This window comes from Odontesthes bonariensis, chromosome 10 (genome assembly GCF_027942865.1).
Source record: "Odontesthes bonariensis isolate fOdoBon6 chromosome 10, fOdoBon6.hap1, whole genome shotgun sequence".
NCBI lineage: Eukaryota > Metazoa > Chordata > Actinopteri > Atheriniformes > Atherinopsidae > Odontesthes > Odontesthes bonariensis.
Window position 1 is genome coordinate 26120814 of NC_134515.1, and position 27614 is coordinate 26148427.

Below are 27614 nucleotides of genomic sequence, written 5' to 3' on the forward strand. Positions count from 1 at the left end.
TCCCATTCAACACGCTGAAACAGAACTGGTTACCACACGTAGGTTTAAGCGGCAAAAACCCACCCCCGGTCCGGATGAGTAGGGGGAGGTAGTTTCAGACAAAGCTGACTGCCTTACTGTATCGTTGTAGGTAGCCTGCTGATGAGCCGTATGGATTTAAGGGGTTAGAAACATCCGTGTGAGTTAGAGGTGCACTGATTAACTGCACAACATCACAAGTAGTTTATTTTCTGCTCCTTTACTCCCCCTGTTCACCTTTGGAGCTTGTTGGAATTTTTTTCTAAATAAATCCACGACAAATGTGACACGCTTTGTGTTAAACCTGATTGGTGTTCGTGTGTGAATGGTGGTGCACTGGCAGTGGAGTTACTCGTTGTGTTCGTGGTTTCAGTAGGACACACTGATGTCCTGTTCGTTCCTCAGCTGACAGCTGCGCGACGTAGGCTACGGGTTTATTTGCATACGGAGCGGTTAACTGAGATCTGACCACAAGCTGTCAGCCGGGACACATGTGGGGGATGCATTGTAACACCAGAGGTGAACGCACGCGATGTCCGCCTGAGATCCAATCACCTTGGACAAATGTCACCACCAAATGTGAACGGCCTCAAAGCGTCACAGACCATAACCAAGTTTAACCCGTGTTCATGTTGCAATGCCAAAGCGCTGGGCGGCTACATGTCAAAGCATCAAACAATGGCAACTGAAAAATATTGTTGTCAGATCGTGGTTTGCTGTGCTGTGCTGTGGGAAAACAAAATTAGTCGTCATGCTTAGCCACAGAAGAGCTCAGGGACTCTACGCTCTGTGCTTACCGACCCACACACACCTTCCTGAGAAGGTTATTCGGGGTGGGCTCACGTTAACACTATCATCACACAAGTCAGAAGACACTAAGCAGAATTTGGACCAGTTTTTCCATTCTCCACACTTGCATGGATGAGACTGGTGCAGCGACCCCCTTAATTCGCTGATTCATCTTTCAAACCAACCAGATTACATTTCATTGTATCTCTTCACAACACACAAAAATGACATTAAACAAGAAACAATAAGGTTTGTATCTTTTAAAAAAAAAATTATGAATACTTTAGTGAATGCATCTTTGGGCAGTTTACACTTCTCTGTGGTGGAAAGCTTCGTTCTCCCAGATTGACCTTTTTAACAACTGATGTAAAATGAGTTTGTTTTTCTAATGATGCAATTGCTCTGTGAGCTGGTGTCATCGCTTATTTTATTCTTTGCATTGCTGCCTGCTGTAAATCGTCTGACGCCCCGTGTTTCCTTTTGACATACACACATACATTTAGCTCTGACAAGTCGGGACTAATTTGTGACTGTTCTGCATTTAACCTTTAGCCTGACACACTTCAGCTGCACAAAAGAGCAGAAATATAGCCGGAGGGGTTAAAAAAAAAAGGGGGGGTGGGGTAACTTGTTGCTGTGCGATTATCGTGGTATGGCAAACGGGGTCCCATGCGAGGGCTTTTGTGCTCATTTAGAGGTTGTATTTACCAACAAAACAAACTGGAGTCTTTGATGAAGGCTAGAGAAATGGTGATGCTGGTGGCCTTTTCACAATCTTTAATTGCTTCGCAATTCAACTTTGCTGTTCCTGCACAAAAGACAGAAATGGAGGACGGGGCGAGAGTGGGAAAGATTTTCGGTTTTAGCGCCACATGGGGGTTTGAAGCTGCAGAAGAATGGGGAGCTGCAGTTGACATTGTAAAGTGTTTTTCAAACAGCCCGTTTACCGTGTCACCTTAAACTCTGGGGTAACGCCGAGACCTCTCGGCCTCAGGCAAGGTATGGCACACCATTGCACTGCAGAAAGGAAAAATTAATAATTAAATGAATAATTACTTTTATTCATCTTATTTTGGCTATCCATACTCTGATGCTTGGATTCAGTTTTCAGACTGTAGATGTTTTTTGCTTGTTTTTTCCACCTCTCTTCCTCAGGTCAGGCAGGCAGACCCAATGTAATGATGCTGTGAAGATGACACATGAAATGATCGGGCTACAGGTTTCAGCGTTAGTTGCTGCCATTCCGACATCCCACCATTCCGACGTGGGCCTCAAATTGCAGGAATGGCGACACTTAAATTTCTATCAAACGTCCCGTCATTCTGACACTTTTTTTCCTCCCATGATCGGAATGGCGGGATGTTTTTATTTTTTATAAACATCTCGCCATTCCGACAATTCCTTTAATAGCCTATTAAAGCCTTTTATTTTTTAGAGGAACTCCACAACCTCGCAAACCAACTATGATAAATTATTATCAAAATCCCCTGAAATTTCAAATGTCAAAATACCCACAAGGTATTATTATTATTATTATTATCATTATTATTATTATTAGTTTGAAATCAATAAGTGAACAGTATTTGTCTATGTTTGTCGCTCCTTTTTGTGTAATAAACTATTTGAATGTCATTAATTTGCTTTTGTAGTGCGTTTTGAAAATTACCACGGACTCATGACATTGTCAGGATCTGACGGTATCCGACACACCTCCATGACAGCTGTTACACGCACACACCAGATCTATACTGAATAGTAACAACACAGCCCTTATGGATGGATCCTGAGTGCCATCATCTTTTATTTTTATTTTTAAAATCCGAAATAAGCCCACATCCACCTGATCCTCCCCTCTGACTGTTGACCCTTAAATCATCATTCAGTATCAATTTAATATCTTTCAAAATCACAAAGTATATGCTATATTCTACATGGTTTTTTATGAATTTTTATGTTGTAGAGTTGTGAATTTATTTTATCAATGGAGAAATTGAGCAGCCTTGCTTTGTTGTCTACAGTAGTAGATCAACCCTCATCTTACTTTGAAGCTCCCAGCTCCCAGAAGTGACGTTGACGCAGCTTTAGCTGCAGAGAAGCAATTAGGCTTGTGTTGATGATAATAAACTCCTGGACTATTTTCAAACTTCCAAATGCATCGTTTTGTGAGTACAGACCATATTTGTACTACTGTAGAAGTTTGGTGTCATGGCATGTGATTTTAGTGTGGTAATTTTGGAGATACGGACCAGGTTCCATTAACCCTTGTACAAAGCTATTCGGGATAACTCAGTAACTCAGCTGATGTTCAGCCAAGATCGAAAAAACTTTGGGTGGGCTACTTGGCTGGATATCACGGTTCAACTGACCCCAGGTTGAATCTACTCCGGACTATCACTTTAATTACGCTTTTAAAGACTGTATCCATTCTGACACATCACGTCAGAATGGAGGGATGTCGGAATAGTGGGATGTAAGATTGGAGGGATGTCGGAATAGCGGGATGTCGGAATAGCGGGATGTCGGAATGGAGGGATGTTGGAATAGCGGGATGTCGGAATAGCGGGATGTCGGAATGGAGGGATGTCGGAATAGTGGGATGTAAGAATGGAGGGATGTCGGAATAGTGGGATGTAAGATTGGAGGGATGTCGGAATTGCGGGATGTCAGAATGGAGGGATGTCGGAATAGTGGGATGTAAGATTGGAGGGATGTCGGAATAGCGGGATGTCGGAATAGCGGGATGTCGGAATAGCGGGATGTCGGAATAGAGGTTGCCGCCCGGTTTCAGGTTTCTTGTACTTGAAAAGTGTTGGTGCCAATCAGGATTTCTTTTCTTTTTGAAGGGGAGTTATGTGAAGTGTAGCATTGTATATTCAGTGTGAAGTGTTACCCGCTGTAGACAGCAGTCAGGGTGCTCTCACTTTGGAAAAGCAGGGAGGGAAACTGACAAACACGACACAAAGCTAAGCTAGCTCCCACTCAAAACTGGGGACAAGAGAAAAGCCATTTCTTTCCTTTTTCTTTTTGCCATCTTACATCTGTTGAACCTCATATATTTGTAGGGGTTTAAGCAAATGGCCTCTTATGCATCTATTCACGGGTTCCCTCTCACAGTCGGTGTCTTTGACGTTACATTTTCTCAACCAAAGAACGTTAGTGTTGCAGGGGAAGTGCCCAGCCACTCGCTAATAATTCCTTGTGCGGTTGTTGCACACTCCTGATGCACACAGGTGTTTTGTTGTAAAAAAAAAAACAAAAGCGTAAGCTACAATTCACCAAGGTTGAGGTTTGAATAGTTTCCTTGTTTGAACAGGTGCTAGCCGGGCTGCTTCTTCCTTTTGAGAGGTCTCTGACAGCTAACTACTGCAGATAAAAAATGATGACCCACTCATCAGTACTTTCCACAACGCCCACTTAAAAGAATGAAATTAGATATCCCTTTAAAGGCTGTTTGTTTCATTATCTTTTTATTTACCATAGTTTTTTGGGGGCTTTTTATGCCTTTATTATAGGGCAGTGAAGAGAGACAGGAAGCAGGGGGCAGAGAGAGGGAAATAACACGCAGCAAAGGGCCATCCGATGCGGGATTCGAACCGGGGCCAGCTGCAGGAGGACTATAGCCTCTGTACATGGAGCGTCTGCTGTACCCACTACGCCACAGACCGCCCCCGTTTCATCATCTTTTTGAGCTGTCAAAATGGGAAGCACTATTTTACAAAATTAGGCACGAGCTTCAGACCAGCTGTCGAGGAAATGTGCATTCACTGAGTTTACGTAATTTTTGTTGAACATGGGACACCCTGCAAAAGACGGTGTGTGAAGGATGTTTCACACAAAAAGGAAGATGTTAAACACTTAAACCCTCTTAGACTCATTGTCCAGTACCAAGTTCAGTTTCGACCCAGTTGTTTTTACTCACGCACACGAATCCTGAAATGTTCTGGGGATGTTCCAAAGCGGTGATTCAAGGGAGCATTTGCTGCCACTGTGAGTTGCCGTGTATTTGATGGCGAGTTTGTCCTTCCTGCTGCTTCCTGCTTGCCCCTCCCCCCACTATTGTGAATAGGTTCAGGTACATGCAGTACTCTTATTAACATAGTAAGGAGCCTCATCTGCTGTTCTCAACGTTTTGTAAAGAAAACCAAACAGTTTGCTGAGCTTGATCTCTGCAACATGCAGAGTATCCTCTAGCTGCCCGTTCCCGTGCACCCACTGTCTCTCATTTCCAGCCAGGAGAGCACATGTCCAGCTGCTGTGATGCGATTGTGTGGACAGCTATGGAAAAAGCTGCTGACCAAACTATCCCTGGTGTTCAGCTGTGGAAAAAACTCTTTTAAATTTCACTCTCTTAATTCTAGACATACATTGGTTCTGTTTTTTTTCTTTCTGCGTACTTGTGAAGAGAAGTACAATCGCTCATTGTAGAATGCTTGAAAGAATTTGATAAATGATTTGTTAATTCGTACATTCAGAAAAACTGTTTATTCCATTAAAAGGGAAAATGATGTGAAGATTCAGTCAGTTGACTTAGCCACCCAATTATGTGTCACTTAATCTGTAATGCAGTCGCTTGAAGTCCTTTTTTTCCTCATCCAAGTCAAATTTATCGGAAATACAGCTGCACTTTTTTACCCAGCAGTTGTAACCTATGACTTCTCAATCACATCTTTACTTGATGTCGAAACTTATATGTAGGTTAATTATTCTTTCTTTTAAAATATTTTTTGGGGCTTTTTATGCCTTTATTGTATAGGACAGTGGAGGGAGACAGCAAGCAGAGAGAGGGGGAATAACACGCAGCAAAGGGCCGTCCGATGCGGGATTTGAACCTGGGCCAACTGCAGCGAGGACTATAGCCTCTGTACATGGGGCATCTGCTTTACCCACTACGCCACAGATCGCCCCGTTATTTATTCTTTCTGTGCGGCCCGGTACCAAACGACCCACGGACCAGTCCGTGGCCCGGGGGTTGGGGACCGCTGATCTAAACCTATCTACTGCCCTGCCAAGCTCAAGTTAAAGCCATCAGGATAAGTCTATACCCCCTTTATTTCATTCTGGGTCGGGGGAGTAGCTGGAGTTCAGCCCCTGCTGCCAAGAGGCAAAGTACATCACCGGTTGTGATTCCAAACTAACCCAACTTGTCGAGGGAGGCCGAGTTACCCAGAGAAAACCCCACAGAAAGGCCTCGGCCATAACTCGAACCAGGAACCTTTTTGCTGTCAGGTGACAGTCAGCATGCGGACGTGGCTCTAATAAATATGAATTATTGTCTAAGACCAAAACTGTATTTTACAAAAAGGGATGTAAATACGCTTGAATTATCACAAGGGCTAGCACACATCGTTTTCTAAAAACAGTGAAGCTTAAGTATATTTTAATGCAGCTAAATTCCAAGTAAAGTTGCTCTCGTTCACACATTTTTCTGTTTCTTTTGTCAGATGATCTAAATGCGTCAGGAACAGTGACTGAAAGGAGCCCATTGAGACTTTGTTTCAACCCATGGTGGCTTAATGCTGTTGCTTTGCTATAATAAAATCCTGATTTTTATCAGCGCAGCGTCATCCCCATTCAGGGAACGCAAAGACGTCTGTCTCCCACCGAGACGGTTAGAGGCAGCAGACAGTCTTGAGAAATGGTTTCTCATACAGTTCACGGGACCACAATATCCCACCTACATGAGTCAGTAACTCGATTCCCCTCCCGCGCGGCGATACTGGTGCGAGGGCGGTGGTCCGGTTAAATGTGCAGGTCCCACTCTACACTCTAACCATAGCGCACTTCAGCTGCACACCACCATATCGGCCTTGTTGATGACAGTTACACTTAACTGTGCAAAGTATTTCGACATCAAATACTAAACAACAGCTTAATCGCTTTATTGATTATGGATTTCAAACCAAAACCGACTATTCCTGTCCCGTCTGGCTTCCGAGTGAGGACATAAGGAGGAGAAAGGCATAATATAGCCTAATGGATTCTTCTGAAATGATTCTTTTTTTCATTTTGAAATAACAAAGTCCCACTAATTGCGGCAGATGCATTTCTGCTTCCTGAGTGCAGAGCAGGAGGGAGAAGCAGAACCTGTGAAGAGAGAGTCATCCACAGGTGGATGGTGGATGGTGGCTGTGTGTGTCGTCTCATCTCGCGGTCTGCTCCGCCTGCATCTCAGCTGCACACGGCCGGGAGATTCACAGCCTGCTGCTCTCCTGAGGACGCGCGCTCTCGCTTGTGCGCCTGCGCGTGCCTCGTTATCGCAGTCAGGTGGATGGGGGAGCAGGGTGGAGGCAATGGTGCTGTTGATGTGTGGAGAATAGAACAACGGGGAGCATCTTCAGTGGTTGTGGTTGTTAATTAATCAACGCACCCACACACACACTCAGTTGAAGCAGCTTTAAGAAAAAGAGAAAAAAAGAATAACTTTAACTACACACACACACACACACGGTCTAGTCTCCTTGCAAGCGGTTCTCTGTTTGTGGAACCGCCCCTCCCCGACTGATTCTTAGATCGAACTGCATCTTCCTCCCCCTTCATAGACAAATGCTCTATCCATGCTCACATCCCTGCTTATGTACACACACACACACACACATATTCGGCACGCTGGCTGTATTCGGGGTTGTATTCTGGCTGTATTTATATGTTTATTTGCTTTGAAGCGACCTTAACATGGACTGTGAACTCCATGTTGCCTCAGCCTTGTGATGTAACTCGCTCTTTCTCAAGGAGAAGTTGTTGCTCTTGTGGTTTTTAAAAACACACGCCATCAAGGTGGCATCTGTCTCGGAAACCAGAGGAAAAGTACTGAAATGTGGACATTTTTTTTAAAAAGAACATTTTTCCTCCCCTGTCTCACTATTCTTCTAAGATAAACAAATCTTCTTACTTTGTCCTCTGTGATCAAGGACCTTCAAATAAATAAATATATATATATATATATATATGTTTAGAAATGGTGGGGATGAAATAAATGAGTGTGAGAGATCAAAAATCCAGAGTTGGAGGCGGTGCAGTGACAAGATTCAGATCTTTCCAGTCACATTCTCAGTGTGGGTCAAAGTTCCTCCAGCAGCCAGAGACGCGTTCTGATTGGCTGCAGAAAGGTGAAATTAAAACCACGGTAAACTTTTGACCTCATAGGAGCCGTGGAGAGGAACGCCCATCGCTGTATCCAAACCGAGCTTCCCCCTCTTCCTCCTCCCCTCCACAGCACTGTTTTCCAATCTAACCCATCCCCTCCACCCTCTCTATCTATTTGGCTCACCCCTCTTCCTCCTCCTGTCTTTCCAAGTTTATCTGTCATTCATTTTTGTTTTGCCCTTTTTCACTCCAAGCTATCCATCGTTTTCGACCCCCCCCCCCCCCTCCTGCTTTATCTTAAGCTTTTCTTCGCCGTCTTTCCCCTGATGAATTTGTGCCTTGCTGCATATAGCCCGATGAGAGGGAGGAAGGCACAGAGCAGGAAAGAGCAGGGGGAAGGGTATAGAGTGGGAGGAGACTGCCAGAGCACGAGGGAGGGTGGTGGTGGGGGTGAGGTAGAGAGAGAGAGAGAGAGAGAGAGAGAGAGAGAGAGAGAGAGAGAGAGAGGTAGAGAAGCAGCAGCAGAAGAAGAAGACATGGGGAGAGAAGAGCAGGAGGAATGCAGGATTGTTGACTGTGTTGTGCACAAACTGTGCTCTGTTGGAGAAGAAGAAGAAAATCCGAAGAGGAGTGAATGTATAAATAGACATGTAACTGTGGCTCTGACTTAGATCTGCTGAGCAGGGCGGGGAGAGCCCATTTTTACTGCTAATGGTTTCTCTCATTACACATCAAACGGCTCGGGCTGCGTGTGTGTGTGTGTGTGTGTGTGTGCAGCTGATTTTAAGTGATTTCATGAGCCAACTAAAAGAGCAGTCCAGTCGCTCGCTGCTTTTATGGCTGCGAGCGTGCACATAGACACGCGGGACTGCCGCTGCATTCAGTCATTAGCCATTTTGTAACTACACAGTGCGGTGGATTAGTGTCTTAATTGTTGCTGCTGTTCACAAGTAGACAGTTTAGCAAGGACAGAAGGGGTCCTGTAGTGGCTCAGGCTGCACATGTGCATGCCGAAACAAAGTCTGTGTGATCAGTGAGTCGGCACATACAGAGCACTGTCAGTTTTCTGATTTTTAATACGATTGAAGTAATCCTTTCTGGTTGGGATTAACGATCAGATGAGGGGCCACAACACTATTTTTTTTTTTTTTTGGGGGGGGGGGGGCTGGAAACGAGAAGATGAGAGGATGAGAAGGAGCAGGAGGTTCTTTTAGTTTGAGTTAAAAACACTGGACTGACAGAGGAGGCAGTGGAAGTTATTGAGTTAAGCAGACAAAGCCGGATAGAGGGAGGGAGCAGGATGGGAGCTGAGAGACTGACTCAACAGACTGTGCTGTGCCTGCTCCTGCTGCACGGTGCATCGGCACCATATGGTCCTCTAATATATGGAGAACACGTCAGGTTTGTCCTGCCTTCTCAAATCCTCTCCTTTCTCCTTTTCCCGTCTCCCTTTTTTCGCCCCTTCGCAGCCCACCATCCAATGCATTGCAGCCAATTACTTCACCCAAGAGACAGCCCATTAGATTGAAAACACACGCACGCGCTCATCACGCATCCCATTAGGTGCGGAGCACCCCACTGACACGCACCGTCTCCGAGATAAGAGGCGCCTCCGACAAACATTTGAGTCTACAAACATGCACACAAACACACAGAGAGATGTGGGCCCCTTCCCCCTCCAATGGGGGGAAAAAAGAAGATTGATACCGACAGAAAAGAAAGATTTCTCAAGATGCTGCTCTGCCCCTGCTTAGCTCCTTGTGCTTTAAATATTTAAAGCAGCCATAGTATGCTTTTTTTCTTCTTTTTTTTTTTCTCCCCTCCTTTTCCCTCATTGTGCTATCATGTAATTGTGGATTTTCTCTGATGCTAGTGTAACTTTGGAGAGTGCGCTGAGCGGGGAACAGCGGCGCAAATGAGCGGCTCACCAGAAGTGTGGTTGATGTGAGCTGACAGTGATGTGCATGGAAGCGAATGGAAGCTGATTTGTGATTGTGTGTAATGAGGGATCGCCTTCTCCTGCATGCTGTCTCTTGGTTTCTAGGTGTGTTGGCTGCTTTGGGACCGGTTGTGTGTGTGTGTGTGAGTGTGTGTTTATGCATGTTAGTTTCCCCACCTCTCCTGCATGTGCTTTTGTCTGTGGGAGTGATGGATGGCAGGCAGGCGGCTAATGTGATTTAGATGCTCAACCTGGAGTGCGGTCGGTGCATGAGTGCGTGTCCCGTTCACGTGTGTGCAGCAGAATCTGCAGTGTATATTTGCGCACCTTTCTTCTTCTTTCTCCCTCCTTCCTTCTTTTTCGTCCCCTCTACCTCCACCCCTCCCGTCTGCAATCATTTTTTCCTTGTGCTGTGCAGTTTTTGGACTCTGAGCAAATAAACAGCGGGAGGAGGGTGTTTATGTGGCGAATCTGCTTCCTCACCGTCACCACGGAGAAGAAAAGCACTGGGAGGAAGGTGGATGTGGATGAGAAGATGGTGTTCTCTTGCTGAGACCTCATTGACGGGGGATTGGGAGCCAGTCTTGTCCGATTGCCACTACAGGAAGTTTAGTCACTCACACTCAGACACACTGATAGGCACACGTGTCCACCAAAGCGGATTCCAGCAAAAGAAAATGCTCTTTTTTTTCTGTGGCAGTTTGAGCTGAGCAGAGCTCATCTGCATGCAGATCGAGTCTTGAGAGACACACCTATGGAGACAAACTGTACTTGCGCTTTGATTCAGTCCTCCCTCCATTTTTTTTGACCCCGCCAAGTTTTATTTGATTAACTTTTCTACACGGACATAAAAACCCCCAAAAAGAAACAGTCAAAAGCTTTCGCTTTGGTTGTATAATAGAAAAAGAAGAGAAAGCAGTTTTTTTCTCATTTCCCCTGTTTTAAAAAGTTCTGTGCAAACCGCGTTCTCAGAAAAGTTAAGAAGTGATTTTCAGTTTCTTCACTGACCGGCTTTGTTGTATTTTGAAGATATAAACCAAATCTCGGAAAAAAAAAAAAGTTGAGAGAGTCCTGTGTTCCATCAGCCTTCCTTTAAATGAAACTTTTTAATCGCATGAGAACTGAGGATACTGATTGTTGTAGTTTTGCAGGGGGATTCTCTTTTCCAAATTCTTGCCTTTTACAAGATTTCAGCTGCTGAAATGCGCCATGAAGGCAGGCCAGTCAGGCCCTCACTCTCTCTGCGTATGAAGTCACGTATGTTGCTGTAAGTTGTACAGAATGAGGTTTGGCATATTCCCGCCAAATGACCTCATACCACCAGGAAAACGACGCTTCCTTTATGTGCTGTGTTTGATGTGCATCTGTTTCATTGTATCATTGGTATCACGCACATGCGTGTCATCAGCGCACCCCCCTCTTTACCATCCCAGATGCTGGCAGAAACTTGAACTTGTGTACACTGTCTTTGTGGGCATTTGAAAGGGGCTTACGTGCATAGAACTTCACAGCAATTCTGCACAAGTTTGACAAATGGCTTCCCCCTTTGTGTGATATAGTCCCAGTTTTCATTTCTGGATGCAGGGGTGGACAGTATTGAGCAAAAAAATGGTTTGAACTGAGTGAATCAAATCAAATCAAATCAAATCAAATCAATTCAATTCAAATTTCTTTGTGTAGCACATTTCATGTACAAACAATTCAAAGTGCTTTACATAAAATAAAAGCATTGCAGCAGGGAGTAGAAGAAGCATTAAAAATGCATAAAAGAATATAAAGAGAAACAAATAAAATCATTTAAATGAATTTAAAAACAAGAGGTAGCGTGCAGATTTCATGCATAGACACATGAGAAAAGAAATGTTTTTAACCTGGAGAGTCTGACGGAGCTGGGTACCCTCAGGGACCCTCACCTGTCCCTAAATGATCAGTTGATTGCACGGTGTTGCTAGCCTGGCTGACGCGTCCACATCTCGATGAGATGGTGGTCTGGGAACTAGGGCTGTGTTCGAAACCGCCTACTTCTCCTACTATTCCTACTAGTCCTACTTTTTTAAGTTCCCGGATGTACACTAGATGCATAGTAGATTCGCCGAAATGTTGAGTATTCATCATGAGGTTACTTGTCACACTCAAACTACCCAAGATGCAACGTAACGTGACGTTGCCCTTCGCCATTTGAACGGTCAAATTCCGTTAACGGGACGAGAGCAGTCAAAACGACATAACCGGAAGTGCGTTGCTCACTGCGGCTAGCTTTAGCAGCGCCGAATTCGTGGGAACAAAATTGTAAATAGCCGGTATTTTGTCAGATTTTCAACATCTTGGGGGTCTAAATGACTATTTTCTCGCCTGAAAATGTTTCAAATGTTGCTAAAGTTATATATTTACAGAGTTTATAGCTTAAGCGAAATCAGCTTTTCAGGCCGGCTGATTTCGGCTCGGCCAGGAGTGAAGTGATCGATCAGTATGCCGTTTTCAAGTATGTAGTATGTAGTAGGCAGTTTCGAACACAGCCTTCGTGTGCATTTTCTCGTATTTGAGGCGTGGTTTACGAATGCCTAGAGCCGTTTATTGGGCGCTACGAATGTCTATCAAATGACGTCAGGTTCTTCCCATGCTGCTTTGCGCGCGATTCATAGCCAATTGTATCACTTATACCAGAAGACGACAGAAATTCGACGAGGAAGAAAAAATTGGAAAATAAAAGTAAACTTGCGCTCTAAGCTACTTAAATTGACAACAAAGTAGGCCTATATGCTATGTTCTACATGAATTTTTATGTTGTAGAGTTGTGAATTTATTTTATTAATGGAGAAATTGAGCAGCCTTGCTTTGTTGCCTACAGTAGTAGATCAACCCTCATCTTACTTTGAAGCTCCCAGCTCCCAGAAGTGACGTCGACGCAGCTTTAGCAGCAGAAAAGCTATCAGGCTTGTGTTGATGATAATAATAAACTCCTGGACTATGTACAAACTTCCAAATGCATCGTTTTGTGAGTACAGACCATATTTGTACTACTGTAGAAGTTTGGTGTCATGGCATGTGATTTTAGTGTGGTAATTTTGGAGATACTGCCAGGGTCCGTTAGCGCTTGTACTAAGCTATTCGGGATAACTCAGTAACTCAGCTGATGTTCAGCCAATATCGGAAAAACTTCGGGTGGGCTACTTGGCTGGATATCACGGTTCAAATGACCCAGGGTGAATCTACTCCGAAACACTTTCTAAGGCTGCATCGAACGGTAACGTTGTGTCCGCTGTCATGTTGGATTAACACTCTACAAGCTTCGGTGTAGCGTCATCGTCTTGCTGCCCCCCCCGGTTCTGTGATTGGTTCCCAAACTCTGGCAAAAATAAGGGCGGTGGTTTCCAGGCTGACTTTGCAGTGAGAATGAAATCGAGCGCAAAGCAGCATGGGAATTCCCAGGCTACGGTGTTGCTTGAATATGATGTAAACTTATTATGAACGTCGCTGGCATCAAATTCGAAATTCATTTTGTATTTCCGCACAGCTCTCTCCCTTTAGTGCTTGTGTCTGTCAGACTAACAAATCACTTTTTTTTCTTTTTTTTTTACAGAATCTTAAAGATTTTGTTTCCTTTTAGAAAAAATCCTCCAAAAAACATTTTACACTGGATATAAAGCTTATTTAAGTCTTTATCAGAGATGAGTTGCAGAGTTCACTCTGGAAATCAGATGAAAGTGTACAGCGATACCTCTGTTGTTCTAGATAAATAATGTTCATCGTTTCATATCCAGATGTGAAAACGTGGACACTCGGTCAGTCTGAGTTCTGGAACAGAACTGGGAATCCGGTTCACGCTGGAATATCAGGAATATCTGCATCAGCGGCATTTCAAAGTACCACAAACAATCTGATCAGTTGTTCGTTTGCCTGAAATGCTTTACGAAACGACCAGAAAACTATTGATTTATTGATGGATATGGATGGAGATGAGTCGTTTTTTTTTCCTTTCTTTGTTTTTGTAGTTTTCTTTCACCGGCTATAGCTGTGGTGTAAAACCATGATAAGCTGCTGATGGGCGCTGCAGGAGGGGTTTCCTTAATAGGGATACTATATAGGAAGTCCGGTGAGTCGGCATACAAAAGCAGTACACGCAGTTAAAAAAAAGCTTTAATCTAATACTGTCATGCAATAAATTCAGTAAACCTTCATGAAGGATACGGTGTTCAGTTTTTGTTGAAGATTGCGGTGTTGCATTAATACATTGACACCTTTTGATGTGCATTCACGGCAGTTAATTTTTCTGTAATGTGCAGAATGTCGGGGTATTGGGGTCGAGGGACTGTTGCTATGGCAGCAGATGTCTATTAAAGACAAGAACTTTCAGTGAGGTGGTTACTGTTCATTCTAATTAGCAGAACAGCTCAATCAATAAGACCTTCCCTGTCCATCTTAAACCACACCCTTGAATATAGTCTTTTCAGCCACTAACATAGAGCAGATTACACCTGTTTTATTTTTTTTTACGGCTGTCTAACTTTTTCTTTTCTTTTTTTTTACCCACATGAGGCTTGTTAATAAGTAATTTATGCACTGTGAGTATGTGCCTATCATTCACTGCTTTCACATGTGTTAGGCTCATTGTTTATTAACTAATATTTGTCTGTGTTACGATAATGTGAAGCTACTGCATAATTAATCTTTTCCAATGAGGCTTTTCATTGATGCCTGTGTTTGGCTGTGCTGTCATGTTCGGCCGTTTGGTTCTCATGCCTCAGACTTAACGTTTTAAACGTGTCCTGAAGTCCTTCCCCGTGTGGCTGCGGCGGTTTTCCTCTCAGTTCAGCTGAACGCGACGAACCTTATCTTATCAGGACCGTTTGTTGTCTCTGCAACATGACCAACACACAGGTTCGCATCCATGCATTCTTATAGCCCCTCAATGATACCTTCCTTTCTGCACACACGCACAGCACGTGGCCCGGATGTTAACGCTGCACTGTTTTAAGATTACAACTCAGCAAAACCTTTTTAATTGTCTCGCTCATGTGAGCGTCTCATGTGGGGTCTTTTTGGGGGGGTTTCTAGTTAAAAGAGAGCCTCGCCTGCTGTTTGACTGCCGCGCTCAAAGCTAACAAAGTGTGTTAAACTCAGAGGGGCGTAATACTGTCTTCTTAGAGGTTCAAACAGTTTTGTCAAAAGACAAATATGTATTACCTATATATCTGCCCCATGTTGGAATTAACGGGTAGAAAGGAGCTTTAAGGCCTCACAGAGCCACAAAGCAGGGGGTCGGCCGTGGCTCAGTGGTTAGAGTCGATCGTCCAATAACTGGAAGGTTGGTAGGTTCGATTCCCACTCTCGCCACTCAAAAATTGGTGGAACTGACAGCTGGAGGGGTGTCAGTTCCACCTTCTTGTCACAGCTGAGGTGCCCTTGAGCAAGGCACCATGCTCCCTGGGCACTGTGAACGGCTGCCCACCGCTCCAGGTTGGCATCTGTCTCTGAGTGTGTGACCCTGTACATGTGCATGATGGGTTAAAAAGCGGAGGACAAATTTTGTGTGTATGACCAATAAAATCTGATCTTAATCTCTTAAAACAACATGTAGGTTTCTGAGTTGTCGCTTCATCAATCATAAGCATCTCAGTTCTCTCAGGAGAACGAAGAACAGAAACTAAAATCAGCAGTTCACTTTTATAGTGAGTGCTTGGTCGGATGACTTTTTTTTTTTTTTAATCCTCAAATATGATCTTGTACTATTTATATCTGGTAAATTCCAAGAAAGAAATTTGCATTTTTAATTGCATGGTGTGTCAGCATGCAAATTCATTCTAAAATGACCTTAAACTTTGACCAAAACCTGAAACGATTGTGTCACCAGTTGCTTCTTTTTCTCCCAGTTTGTCCAACCACATCGGTTAATTCAGCTGTTTCGGTGCAGATTGATCACCGAGGTTGTTGCTAATTGAATGTTGCCCACTCCACATTGCAGCACGGCGTAGTGAGCTGTGAGTTTGGTTTCCTCCACCTCCTTGGAAAGGATGAGTCATTCGAACACTGTTTCTTTTTTTGAATATGTAAATTCAAGTTTGACGGCAGCCGACAGCAGACACGCCTGGGATGGTTGGATGAGCTTTAGTTTTAGACCTGCTTGGCCTATTTCTGGACTGAACCAGACGCTTTCCCTCTGCTTTTCTTCATCTGCCACCCCACTCTTATCCCTCTCTGAAGTGTGAAGTTTGAAGCAGCAGGCTCTGTGCTGTGATAGCAGTAATTGGTGTAAAGATGGAAAGTTCCCTCTCACTTTGTCACTGAACTAAGAAGCAATTTGTTTCCAGCGAGTCTTTAAACAAAGAATATTTAAGAACAATATAACATCAAAGCGGCATTTAACAGCAATGAAATGGGGGGGAGGGGTGGGCGTGGGTGATGGAGACTGGCACTTTTTGTTCAATGTGAATAGTAGCACTCGGTCTTGTGCAGGGTAGCTGAGAATGGCTCCCCTCTTTGGTACCCCCTTGTCTGTGGAGGCGAGCTTTGCGTTCAGACTTTTTTTATTAGCCTCAGTGGTCTGATTTGTTAAAGGGCGGGCGAGGTGCCAAGATTTGGCTTGGCTCGTATTTTCGCCCAGTGTGAGTGCCAGGTTTGGTGGATGGGGACCGGGTGAAGTAAGACTAAAGCGGAGTCACCCAGAGTACACATACACAGTTTCACACAATGAACTCTTATGCTTTCTTCACTGTGCGGTTGTGTGTGTGTGTGTGTGTGTGTGTGTGTGTGTGTGTGTGTGTGTGTGCCGGCTGATAAACACAATTTTTCTCTTTCACAGCCATTACCCATGCAGAAAGAGAAAAGCCATGTAATCGAAAAGTAAGATGACCGAGCCGGAGAGAGAGAGAGAGAGGAACTTCTGATGCTCTTTAAGAAAAACTTGTGGATTTGCTTAAATCTCCTCTGCCTCTCTCAGGCGCCTGATAGAGACACAGGGTGAGGAAAGCACGCTGTCAGGGAAGGCTTGCAGTTAACAGCCTGCTGACTTTGTTTAGCACTAAACTACAAAAGGTGATGTGAAAGCACCGGACCCTACGCCCAGGCTCTATTTATTGGTTTCAGATCAGTCGAAAACTTTTCCAAAGTTTCTGCCTGTGTCTCAGTCCAGCGGCCTTGTGTGAACGAGGCTAATTGTTGTATTTACCACGTTGTGTGTTTTGATTGTTGAGCCGAGGCGAAAGCAGCCTTAAAAAATGATCTGCTCATGGAGTCCTGCCTGGCATTCATTCATATCAATAACTGAAGCCGATCAGCTTCAAGCAGCTAATGAAAAATCATCGGATCTATCTTGGTTTTTTTTATTACGTTGTAGCAACAGTTTGGGACTATTACCTGGACAGCCTCTGAAAAATTTCCATTTTTCCAATGGAAAAAAAAAGGAGGATTAAGGAAACTGTTAAGTTTGAGCTCTTTACAGCTCGAGTTAATTTCCAATGTTTCAAGCTGAACCGAATTAGATTTGATGAGGGATTGGAATGGATTTGGGTTTGGTAAGAGGATTCTAATTCAATAAAATGTCATTTAGCCTTAAGGCTCACGTTGCGCCGTATTTGGTTTTGATTGACGTTTTGTGTGCAGACTGGCTGCACTAGCCGCAAATTTGAACTCTTCAACGGCACCTTTTTTTGGATATTATATATATATATAGATAGATATATATATTTGGATATTTTTTGGCCATTTTCTTTAGTGGGAGCGAAACTTAAGTGGTTTTCTGTACCAAAGACTTGACCCGGATTGGATCCAAATTACATTAGGTTGTGTTCTGACAGGCATAAGCTGTGCATTTAGGCTGGATTGGGGGACTTTTTCATCAGAAATAACGTCACAAATGTGACAAGCTCTTGAAACTAGTTCACACAATGCTGGTTAAGCCTATAAGCGCATGGTAGATCTCAGTATTTTGCATTTTATGTGCATATATATGGTGCATATATATGTTGCATATGTGTGACGGTATTAGAATTTGGAGCTTAAGTCAGCTTTGCAGTGAAACATTCAGCAAACAGTTCCACCAAACACATCCTGTTAAGATGATTAAATTAAAATGAATTTAAATCTAAAAATTTTTTTAAATGTTTTATCTTTATATCCGTTTCTTTCTAACGCATGAACCCTAACTGGTCTTCTTCCTGTTTTTGTAAGAATTTCTTAACTTTGTGCTCATACAAACACAATCTTACTTGTGATTTTCGACCCTTTTTGAATTCTTTCTCCTTCTCGTTCCTGAGAAAGATCGTGCTCCGAGCGTTTTTTTTGTCTCATACAAATCCATAGTCTAATGGTCAGTCAGCAGGAGGAAAATGTCTCGCACAAAGCAGCACGTGTCCTGGCTTTCTTCCTGGTTCGGCAGAAGGTGACAGATGATGGTATGTGTGTGGCTTTGCTCTCTTTATCTTATCATGACTGGCAGTGCGCTGCATGCAACTTTACTGTTGTCACAAGGGAGGGCCAAGTCCCTCATATTCTCCTAAAGTCAGATTAAGTGAGGGAAGCTCTTCACAACACGGTGTAGTCGCTCGGTAAAGGTGCACCAATCGTGCAGCAATGTGGTGCATGTTGTGCTTCTACTTGAGGACCTCAGCTAACATAACCTTTTTTGCTGTTTTTGTTACTCTTTTTGTCACCATTTCATTTTACACTTTTAATCAACTAGCTTTTTTATTTTTATTTTTTAGGGCATTTTATGCCTTTAATGTACAGGACAGTTCAAGAGAGACAGGAAGTAAGGGGCAGAGAGGGGGAAAGACTTGCAGCAAAGGGCCGTCCAATGCGGGACTCGAACCGGGGCCAACTGCAGCGAGGACTGTAGCCTCGTACATGGTGCGCCTGCTTAACCCACTACGCCACCGACCACCCCAATGAACTAGCTTTTAAAAAGATTTGACAATTACCAGTTTTGAGTTTCAACGCAATCGGAGGTGACATTAAGGGACGCAGAGGAGGCCCACTAAGCAAGGATACACCAGCTGTGAGTTATGCAGTATCTTGGAACGAGGAAGAAATCTTGCAACAAACTGACGGCCGAGTTAAATCATCTTCTCTGACAGCACCTTTTGGGTGGGTTTGAAAAGCAGAAACGCTGCCGAGACCACATCTCAGCGGTAAATATCGGCTGCTTTCCACCCTTGAGTTCAAGCTGATGAAGTTAACTGCCTTTGTGTAAGCCTTTGCAATAAAACACAGACTCTGGATGCATCTTTATAGCATCTTTAAGTTGCTCTTACAAGTAGAAGATGTTTATTGGTCTGCTAAAGCATGAGACGAGTGAAAAAAAACATTCAGCTGGAGGGTTTATTCAGCTTGCTGGTGACAAGAGTGCGGAGATGAGGAGACGTGTCTCAGAGGAGAGCAGACTGTAAAAAGGCCTTGGCGACTGCGAGCTTAACATTTCTCCATTGATTCTGAATCTTAAGCTCATTCACACTGCTTTTATATTCAAGGCTTCGCGCCGGTATGAGCAGCACCACATGCCATTAACTTAATTTTACTCCCTTTGGTTTTCATGGCTGTGTCAATGTGAGCACAAAGAGCTGTAATGATCCCGCTGAAGGCTCTCTTGTCCCTGCTGGTGCATGCCCCTGAACATGCCCCTGAAAATAAATAAAGAAATAACTAGTGAGTTCATCATTGCTAAGCTATAAACTCTCCCCGCTTAAGCACTTGTTCGCGGGCTCTATTTTTCTCCCCTTTCAATTAATAGGAAACAAATCAGCTGAAGGAGGGTCTTTGTTGGTTTGTGAGAGTCCATACATCACCTAAACTAGAGCTCTCACCCCCTCCTCCTCTCCCTCCTGCCGCCTAACACACACACTCCGACAGTCCCCATCTGCTCCCAATCACGGGTGCAGCCAGCGGTCAGACACGTGCTAACACACTCGCGCACATAAACATACACAGCGCAGGCATGAGATCTGCCATGCAAACACACATGGGCACACACACACACACACCCCTAAACTGAGCTCAGAGATTTGGTTGTAAAAGCTTCTCTCTTCCAGGATGTTCTCAATATAAGCTCAATAGAAATGAAAATGAACCCACTTTCAGCCACACACACACACGCACACACACACACACACGGTGAGGCACAGTAACAGATGAACATTAGACATCCTGGTGGTGTGCCTTACTGATGACAGGGTGTCATGGAAACGCCCAGTGTTCTCCATGGTTACGCACTGTTTACCCCTACGGGATACTCTTTTGTGATTGTTCAGACAGAACACTTGAGCTACTACAACATCTCAGCCTGGCCAAAACATACTCACACACACACTCACACTCTCTCTCTCTCTCTCACACACACATTGTTTCTTATCAGGATCTAAATGGACTCAAATTAGCCTATTATGTGCTATTGGGATTAGCACTGCGATTTAGCCTAATCGTATGTTTTTGTCCTCTTCCTCTGAGTCCATGAAGAATTGGAGATATTTGCCAATATAGTCTTGATGTTTAAATCCACTTGTATGGATTCGGAGCTCATTTAGTGGAAAGATGTGGAAGCATTTTGTTGCCTTGTGTAGATCGTGGTTGAGCGGCTGAATTCAGGAACACGTGCTGTTGCCACTTTCAGGTTTCAACCGTTTGGCTTCCTGTAAAACTTGTGTCTCAACATCCCTTTTCGTGTCGGTGTGTGTGTGTTTGTGTACGTGTGCGAGCGTATTTTTGGTCTGGCTGTGGGAGCGGTCTGTGTGTCAATGCAAATGCACAGGAGCCATGATGCGTGTGTTCTGTGCATGGCACCCATAATGAAGACAAAAGCCCACAGCGAGGCTTGCTCACAGTTCCTTCTACTCGTTAAGGCGCCAAAGCAGCTTCCTGTGCACATTATCGGGCTGCTGATTAATAATGCTGCTTGTTTTTCATTAATATGACCCTAATGAACATGAAGTGACAGGCGTGAGTGTTTTAAACCTTTTGTGTGTGTAATCTTCTTTTTTTTTCTTTTCTTTGTTTTTCTCCAAATCTTCAGACTTCATTGACCAGCCCACGTAGGACCACACCCCCAGCGTGAGGGGAGGGCGGCATCCGATCATCCGTCATCTTGGCGCCGTCATAAGGTGGGCTAAAATCCCGTATGGTTGGCATGGTAACGGCCTGCTGGGTTCAGGTTGAGCAGTTTGTCAGAGTTGGTTTCTTGTTGTTGCCATACTCTTGCAACATCCCCCCTGACCTGAACACGGAAACGCGGAGAACACCGCGCGTTTCCCGAGACGAATGTTTTATGGAGGTGTTTTTGAGGTCCGGATCGCGAAAGGTAGAATAGTTTCTGTAAAAAGAGTCGGTCAGTGGTCAGGAGCGAAACAAGCGGTCGACTGTTTTCAGGCAGTTGAGAAAATGTGGAGCGGCAAGACAGCAAGGAGACAGGAGGAGAAATCAAATTATTCTTTGTGCTCTACCTGCCACAGAGGCTGAGAGAGAGCATTAATCTTTCTCCCCCTGTTTGCAGGTGACAACAACATGCACGCGCACACACTCACACAATACATGTGGTCAGACATAACCAAACCGCACTTTCTCTTTTGTTCACGTGTGTTCACACACAGATGGTTCTGCAGACATGCTGCCGTCGCAATGAGAGCAGGAGTGAGTGACTGTGTGAGCACTGGAGTCTGTTAGAAAAGAAGAGAGGGAGAGAGAGAGAAGGAGACTTGGCCGACATGTTTATGGCAGCGAGGAAGGTGAAATAGATGAGGAGGGGCCCAATTTTCCGACAATGACCCAAAGCAAGAAAATTATTCATTTCGCTGCTGGTGACTGGCAGTTTGGAGCGCTTCAGGGTTTTTTTGGATGGGCACGAAAGACTCCTGGGAAAAGCTGAAAAGTATCTCTTACTGTAAAATTTCAAATTATAGGGATCCAGTTGGTCATTTACAATTTGCTTTATCTGATAAAAGCAGTTTTTTAAATCCCAAACAGACCTCAAGATCAGAAAGTTATTGAACTAAGGTCGGACCTGGCTTTGAATAGAAGGTTTTGTTTTTTTTCTGTTGTCGTTTTTTAATTTAAAAGATAAACAGTGGGCGACCCTCCGTGTCTTTTGCAACTCTTCGAAGCTTAGCGGCCGCAGCTCCTCACATTGAGCTGGTGTGAGTTTACATGGCCAAAACAGGGCCGTGTGTCTCTGTTTTGTCAACAGAGATTATGAAAGAGTAGCGAGCGAGTAGGCAGGGAGGCGACAGCGCTGCTATTTGCATCGCCTGGCCTGGGCACGCCTGCCTCTCTAACTTTTGTCACCTTCCTGCTCCTCCCTTTGGTCGCCATTGGCCAGCAACCTGTCTTGCCTTCACGGTGCCTTCTTGCATCCCATAAGGAGAACGGAAAGGGAGATGTTCAAACATGAACTGACTGAACATCAAACAAGCTGTTCAGTCAGCCAGCGCCACAATTCTTTAATTTTAGCAGAAAGTGGTACAGCCAAACAGTTTCATACATATTTTTGCCGTCTAATTTGCGAAATGCTCCATCTTAACCTCGACGGTTCTTGTGCACAACAGTGAAATAGCTTTAACTGGACACTGATTGAAGCTTTTGGGTTGAGTTTAGTCTGTTGAATCCAAAGATGAAGATGATACGTCGCAGACTATGAACAGATCAAGGTTGCGTCATTGCTCATTTTTTCCTGTTTACACGTTGTCAGGCCCCCCCAGTAAGTCTTGCCTACATATTCCTGTTTGCTGCATTGTTTTTCCCTTCTGCTGTGACTCATCCTGCTGTGGGAGTTATGTCGTCTCTCCGCTTTGTATTGCTTTGTTTTGCGGTCTCCCCAAACCTCTGTTCTGCTTTCAGTTTTTTTGCTGCTCTTCATCATCAACACATTTCTAGAATTAGACTGAGTGAAGAGTCAACAAAGATTCTCAGCACAAAGCCACGAGGACTGAAAGAGTTTCTGAGAGTGTGGCTTCAGTTCAATTATGTCAAGAGTTCTAGTACAAAACTCTCTCCTTCCTCCCAAAAACCAAGCGCAGAGCTAATTAAGTGCTCAGATTTTTGAAAGCAAATATCATCTGATTGGCGTTCATGAAATGAACAGTCAATATTTAATCATTACTCTCTAAACCCTGCAGACCTTTTAAAAGTTATTGTTGGGAACTTATTGCCAACTTAATTTTCTGTTGCTGTAATGATCGTATTTTTTCCCTTTTGCTCGAAGGTAATAAAATAAGTTTTAGAAATGATGCAAGTCTATAAGGGGCTGCTGTTAAGTTACAGAGTAAAGGCTGAGTTATACTTCTTTTAACTGCCCTTGCGCTTGCGTCTTGCGCGTATGTTAATGGCTCGAGACGTTTATACTTCATTTTGCTTTGTCGGCGCTTGCGTGTGCTGCGTGGCGATTCACCACCAGGACAGTAGGTGGAGTAGCGGGTTTTTTCAATGACAAGCCTACTATGATGAAAGCAAATTCACCGCCAGGACCTCTTCGAGTGGATTCATGCTTCTTCTTCTTGTAAATAGCCGGTATTTTGTCAGATTTTCAACACCTTGGGGGTCTAAACGACTACTTTCTCGCCTGAAAATGTTTCAAATGTTGCTAAAGTTATATATTTACAGAGTTTATAGCTTAAGGGAAATCAGCTTTTCAGGCTGGCTGATTTGGGCTCGGACAGGAGTGAAGTGCACTGTGTGTAAACGCTCTGCATACTGTCAGATCGATGAGTGCCGTTTTCAAGTAGTAGGCGGTTTCGACCACAGCCAGTGGCTTGCGCTTGCGTCTTGCGTAAAGTTTAGAAAATTGAGGTGACACACGCAAGCACGCAAGGGGGGACTTGCAACCGCGCAAGGGCTTGCGTTGCGTCTTGCGTCTTGCGTTGCGTCTTGCGTTACCGACTATAAACCAGGCTTAAGGCCCTATCGTGCCACACATTAATCTGTGAAAACGATATTTCCCCCTTCTGCGAAAGAGGTTTAAAAAGGGCAAAACCTGATAACAAAGACACAGAGTTTAGACGTATTTGACACACAATCGCATGAAAAATAAAGTGTACAGTTGCTCCGTTCTAAGATTTTACATAATGGGACACAATAAAAGGCAATTATCTGGTCTCTACCAAGTGTTGGAATGAGAACCATAAGGAAACGAGCCAAGATGCAGAAGCAGTGTGAAAAAGTAAGAACATAAGAGGGTAAGTCAGCCGCCAGGTGCTGATAATCAAACACATTTGATTAATCATCAGGAAGTGGGAGCATGTCTATAAAAGCAGGCCGTTTGGCAGTTTGCTGCTCTGGAACATTCAAGTGTGTGTCAATACAGTGCCAAAGGGGAAATACATCAGCAGTGATCTTAGAGTAGCAATTGTTGCTGCCAATCAATCTGGAAAGGACCATTCACTAAAAATCTGGAGTCCATCATTCTCCAGTGCGAAAGATTATTCACAATGGAAAACATTCAAGCTAGTTGACAGTCTTCATGGGAATGGACGTTGCAGGAAGTTCCCCCAAAGGTCAGACTGTTCAATGCTCAGAGAAATAAAAAAAAGCCCAAAAGCTACATCTCAGACTCCACGGGCCTCAGTTAGCATGTTAAATGTTAAAGTTCATAACAGTAAAAATAGAAAAAGACTGAACAGGTATGGCTTGTTTAAAAGGATTGCCTTGAGAAAGCATCTTCTCTCTGAAAAAAACAAAAGAAGAAGAAAATGGCAGCACAGCCAAGGTTTGCAAAGCTGCTTCTGAACAAACCACAAGAAAGTATTCTAGAGTTAAATGTGAGGCCATCTGTCTGACAGTCAAAGCTTGGCTGAATTTGGGTCATACAACAAGACGATGATTCCAAACACAGCAGCAGATCTACAACAGAATGACGGAAAAGGTTAAGAATCAAGGTGTTGCAGTGAACGAGTCCGAGTTCAAACTTGAACCTCATCTGTGTTTAAACGAATGCCCGGAAACCTCTTTAAACTAATGCAAAACTGTAAGCAAGAGTGGCTCAGAATTTCTCCACATTAAGGTAATAATGTCATACAAGAAAATAAGCACAGTTCTTAAAGATGTTCTTGCTAAAGGTGGTGCTATAAGCTATTGAATCAAAGTGTAGGACCTGGTGAGGACCAAATTATCTAAAAAAATAAAAAAATAAAGTTTTTCCTTTTCATGTCCTGATCTGTAAAACATTACTACTGAAGAAAAAAAAGTGTTCAGGTTTTTCCTCACGTCTGTAATTCAATGCTTTAGATTAAATGCTTTTAGATGTACATTTTGAAGACAGGATGAAATCTTTATTGTGCAACAAGTTCATCGTCTGGATCCAATAAACTTTTTTTTTTTTTTTGCAAATTTCCCAAAAACTTGGCTAACAGAATGGAGATCAAAGTTAGGGGCATGTATAATGTATCACGTTTGAGTTGTTTCCGACAGATGCTGCCGAGTGATGGTTCAAAGTTGTAAGAAGTCATCCTGTTTGGACTGGTTGGTGTTTACAGCCGGGAGACCAACTCCTACGGTGCATTGTGTCTCAGGATCCACTGCCCACCAGCCTCATTAAGATTATTTAGAACATGCTTTGGGTGTGGGTGTAATGGACTTTACAGACCATCGTCTCAAATAACAAGGCAAAACTCATGGTTGGTGTCTGTGTTTTCTCATTTGTGGTGTTTACCTCTTTTTGACTTTTTAAATGGAATTTTGATGTTAGTTCTTTAGGTCTTTTCTAAGTGTAAGGGAATAATACTGTGTGGATTGGATCTATTTCGAGTCAGTTTTACCCATTTTACATCTGTGGAGCTGCCCTGTGCCGTGTCAGCTTCGCTGAGACTGGATTCCCAGCTTCCCAGTTTATGAGGTGAGCTGTTTCCCCATAAACTCTGTTGTCCTGTTTGGTTCCGGGGTCACTGGCAGGCTAGTGTCCTGTATCAGAACTCAAGAGATTAACTTCACCCCCGGTGATGACACAGCAGCGTTGACCCAAGCGAAACCTCCTGTTGCCACCCTGTCTAATGATCCGGAAAATATGCAGGTCAGTGTTAAGGTCGTGACCCCGTAAAAATTACCAAGGTCAAGCTCAGGGTTGAGAAGCCAGGTCAGACTCGCTAGCAAAGCTCAGAGTTGCCAACCTTCACAGGAGCTTTCACCTGTGCAGCTGAAAAGATCTCACGGTTGGTCAGTCAACTGGAAGCTACGGTTGTTGGACTGCTTTTATTGCTGCTTGGTAGCCGCTCGGACATTACACCTTCCCATCCTTAGTACGTTTTTACATTTTTCCCAAAAACAAAAAAAAAGGTGCATGAAAATCCGGGATGTTACCTAATACTCTTAGGGCAGAGATAGATTCTCTAAAGGAGCTGCTGTGTGAGCAGTGTTACACTGGAACAGAACTACGCACTTATTTGTTTCCTAAATTGTCTTTGTTTTCTAAATTGTCTTCCCATTTGTCTAGGTACCTAACTTACTGCACTTACTCTAGCACTAGTTATGCTCTTAGCTGTTTGGTTTTGGAAGGAAATGCACTTATGATTTCTTGTGACCTGAAGTTCTTTTGCCCACCGATGTGGAACACATCTTATTGTAAGTCGCTTTGGATAAAAGCGTCTGCAAAATGACCGTAATGTAATGTAACTACTGTAGTTCTGTCAGTATTTTGTTCGGTCACACCAGAAGTCATGAGCCACACCCAAACAGATTGATCCTGCTGACGCTGGAGGTTCCTTGGAGCATTAGGAGGGGGCTCTGAAGCTGTCTGACCATCTGACAGCTTGAAATGAAGTATTCCGTTGCCTTAACTCCCGTGTAACACCTGGCATGTCATGGCACCAAACAAGAAGTGGTGTTTAATCAGCCAGAAGACTGAAGGTTTACTTGCCTTACATGACTGCCGTCGTCCACAACCTCCCAGCTCACGTGCAAAGATTCTAGTATTGCTGATTTGACTGCTATTTAATGTTCATGTATGTTTGATAAGGGTGGGGGGCTGCAGAAAGCTGGTTGCTGCACGGATTCGTCAAGAAGAGTTTCTTTCTTATTATTCTAAACCGACTGTATCCGATACCATCTGCTTTCAGTGGTAAATTCAGTTTAGAATATCTATTAACCCAGGTGCAAGGAAACTAGCACACTGTTTTTTGTTTTTTTCCCTCCACACACTAGTTCTTACACCCACAACATCTCACTGTCAGTTTTAAATTGCCTTCTTCGTGCCCATTTCTCCTTTTCCTCTCGGTGCCCTCAATACCGCCATCACCCTCTGCCATTTCCTTCGGTGCGCATCTCATTCCCACCGCCCCCCGCCTCTGTATTGTACCCAGCACAGCCCCACTGCCTCCCTGCCACCAGGCCCCACTGCCTGTAGCGTGTAATTGACTTTCTCCCTGTGCTGGAAAAGCAGGCGGCCCGCGCCAGGCTGGAGGTGACCCATTTCCCTGGGGCATTCAGCAACCTCCTAATCAACCATTCTCTGGGGCCGCCTCATTCACTCTTCAATTAGAGCAGCTCCCCTTTTGAGAACTCCATCAATAGGCAGGCGGGCAGGCTGGCGGGCGGGCGGGCGGGCTTGCTTGATCGGCGTAGGAGCAAAGACGGAGTTTCACTCAAAACACTTTGCTTTGGCTCTTGGAGTTCTGAATCCTCCGACTTTGTTCCTCCCCCTCGCCGCTTTTTGCGTCCTCGGCTCCTTCGACTCCCTCGTGGTAGGTTTCATCAGACGGCGTTGTGCGGGGGTTTTGTCTAACGAAGAGCAGCAGACAGGGAGGCAGGTAGACGGGCACGCGGGGAGGCAAACTGGGGGATAAGCAAGAAGAACTACAGGTAGACAGACAAAGGCTGGTAG

General features: G+C 44.1%; 1 protein-coding gene across 3 annotated transcripts in view; it reads left to right on the forward strand.

Moving 5' to 3' along the window:
* The window catches only part of LOC142389801 (nuclear receptor coactivator 3-like), a 66701-nt gene that overhangs the window by 13599 nt on the left and 25488 nt on the right, over nt 1-27614 (forward strand). For 2 of the 3 annotated variants that reach the window (XM_075474916.1, XM_075474918.1), the window contains exon 2: nt 20829-20916. The gene's annotated coding sequence lies outside the window, so the exon portion shown is untranslated. Of the gene's footprint in view, nt 1-20612; nt 20917-27614 lie in introns of those variants that run through there. The other variant, XM_075474917.1, reaches the window with a different exon arrangement.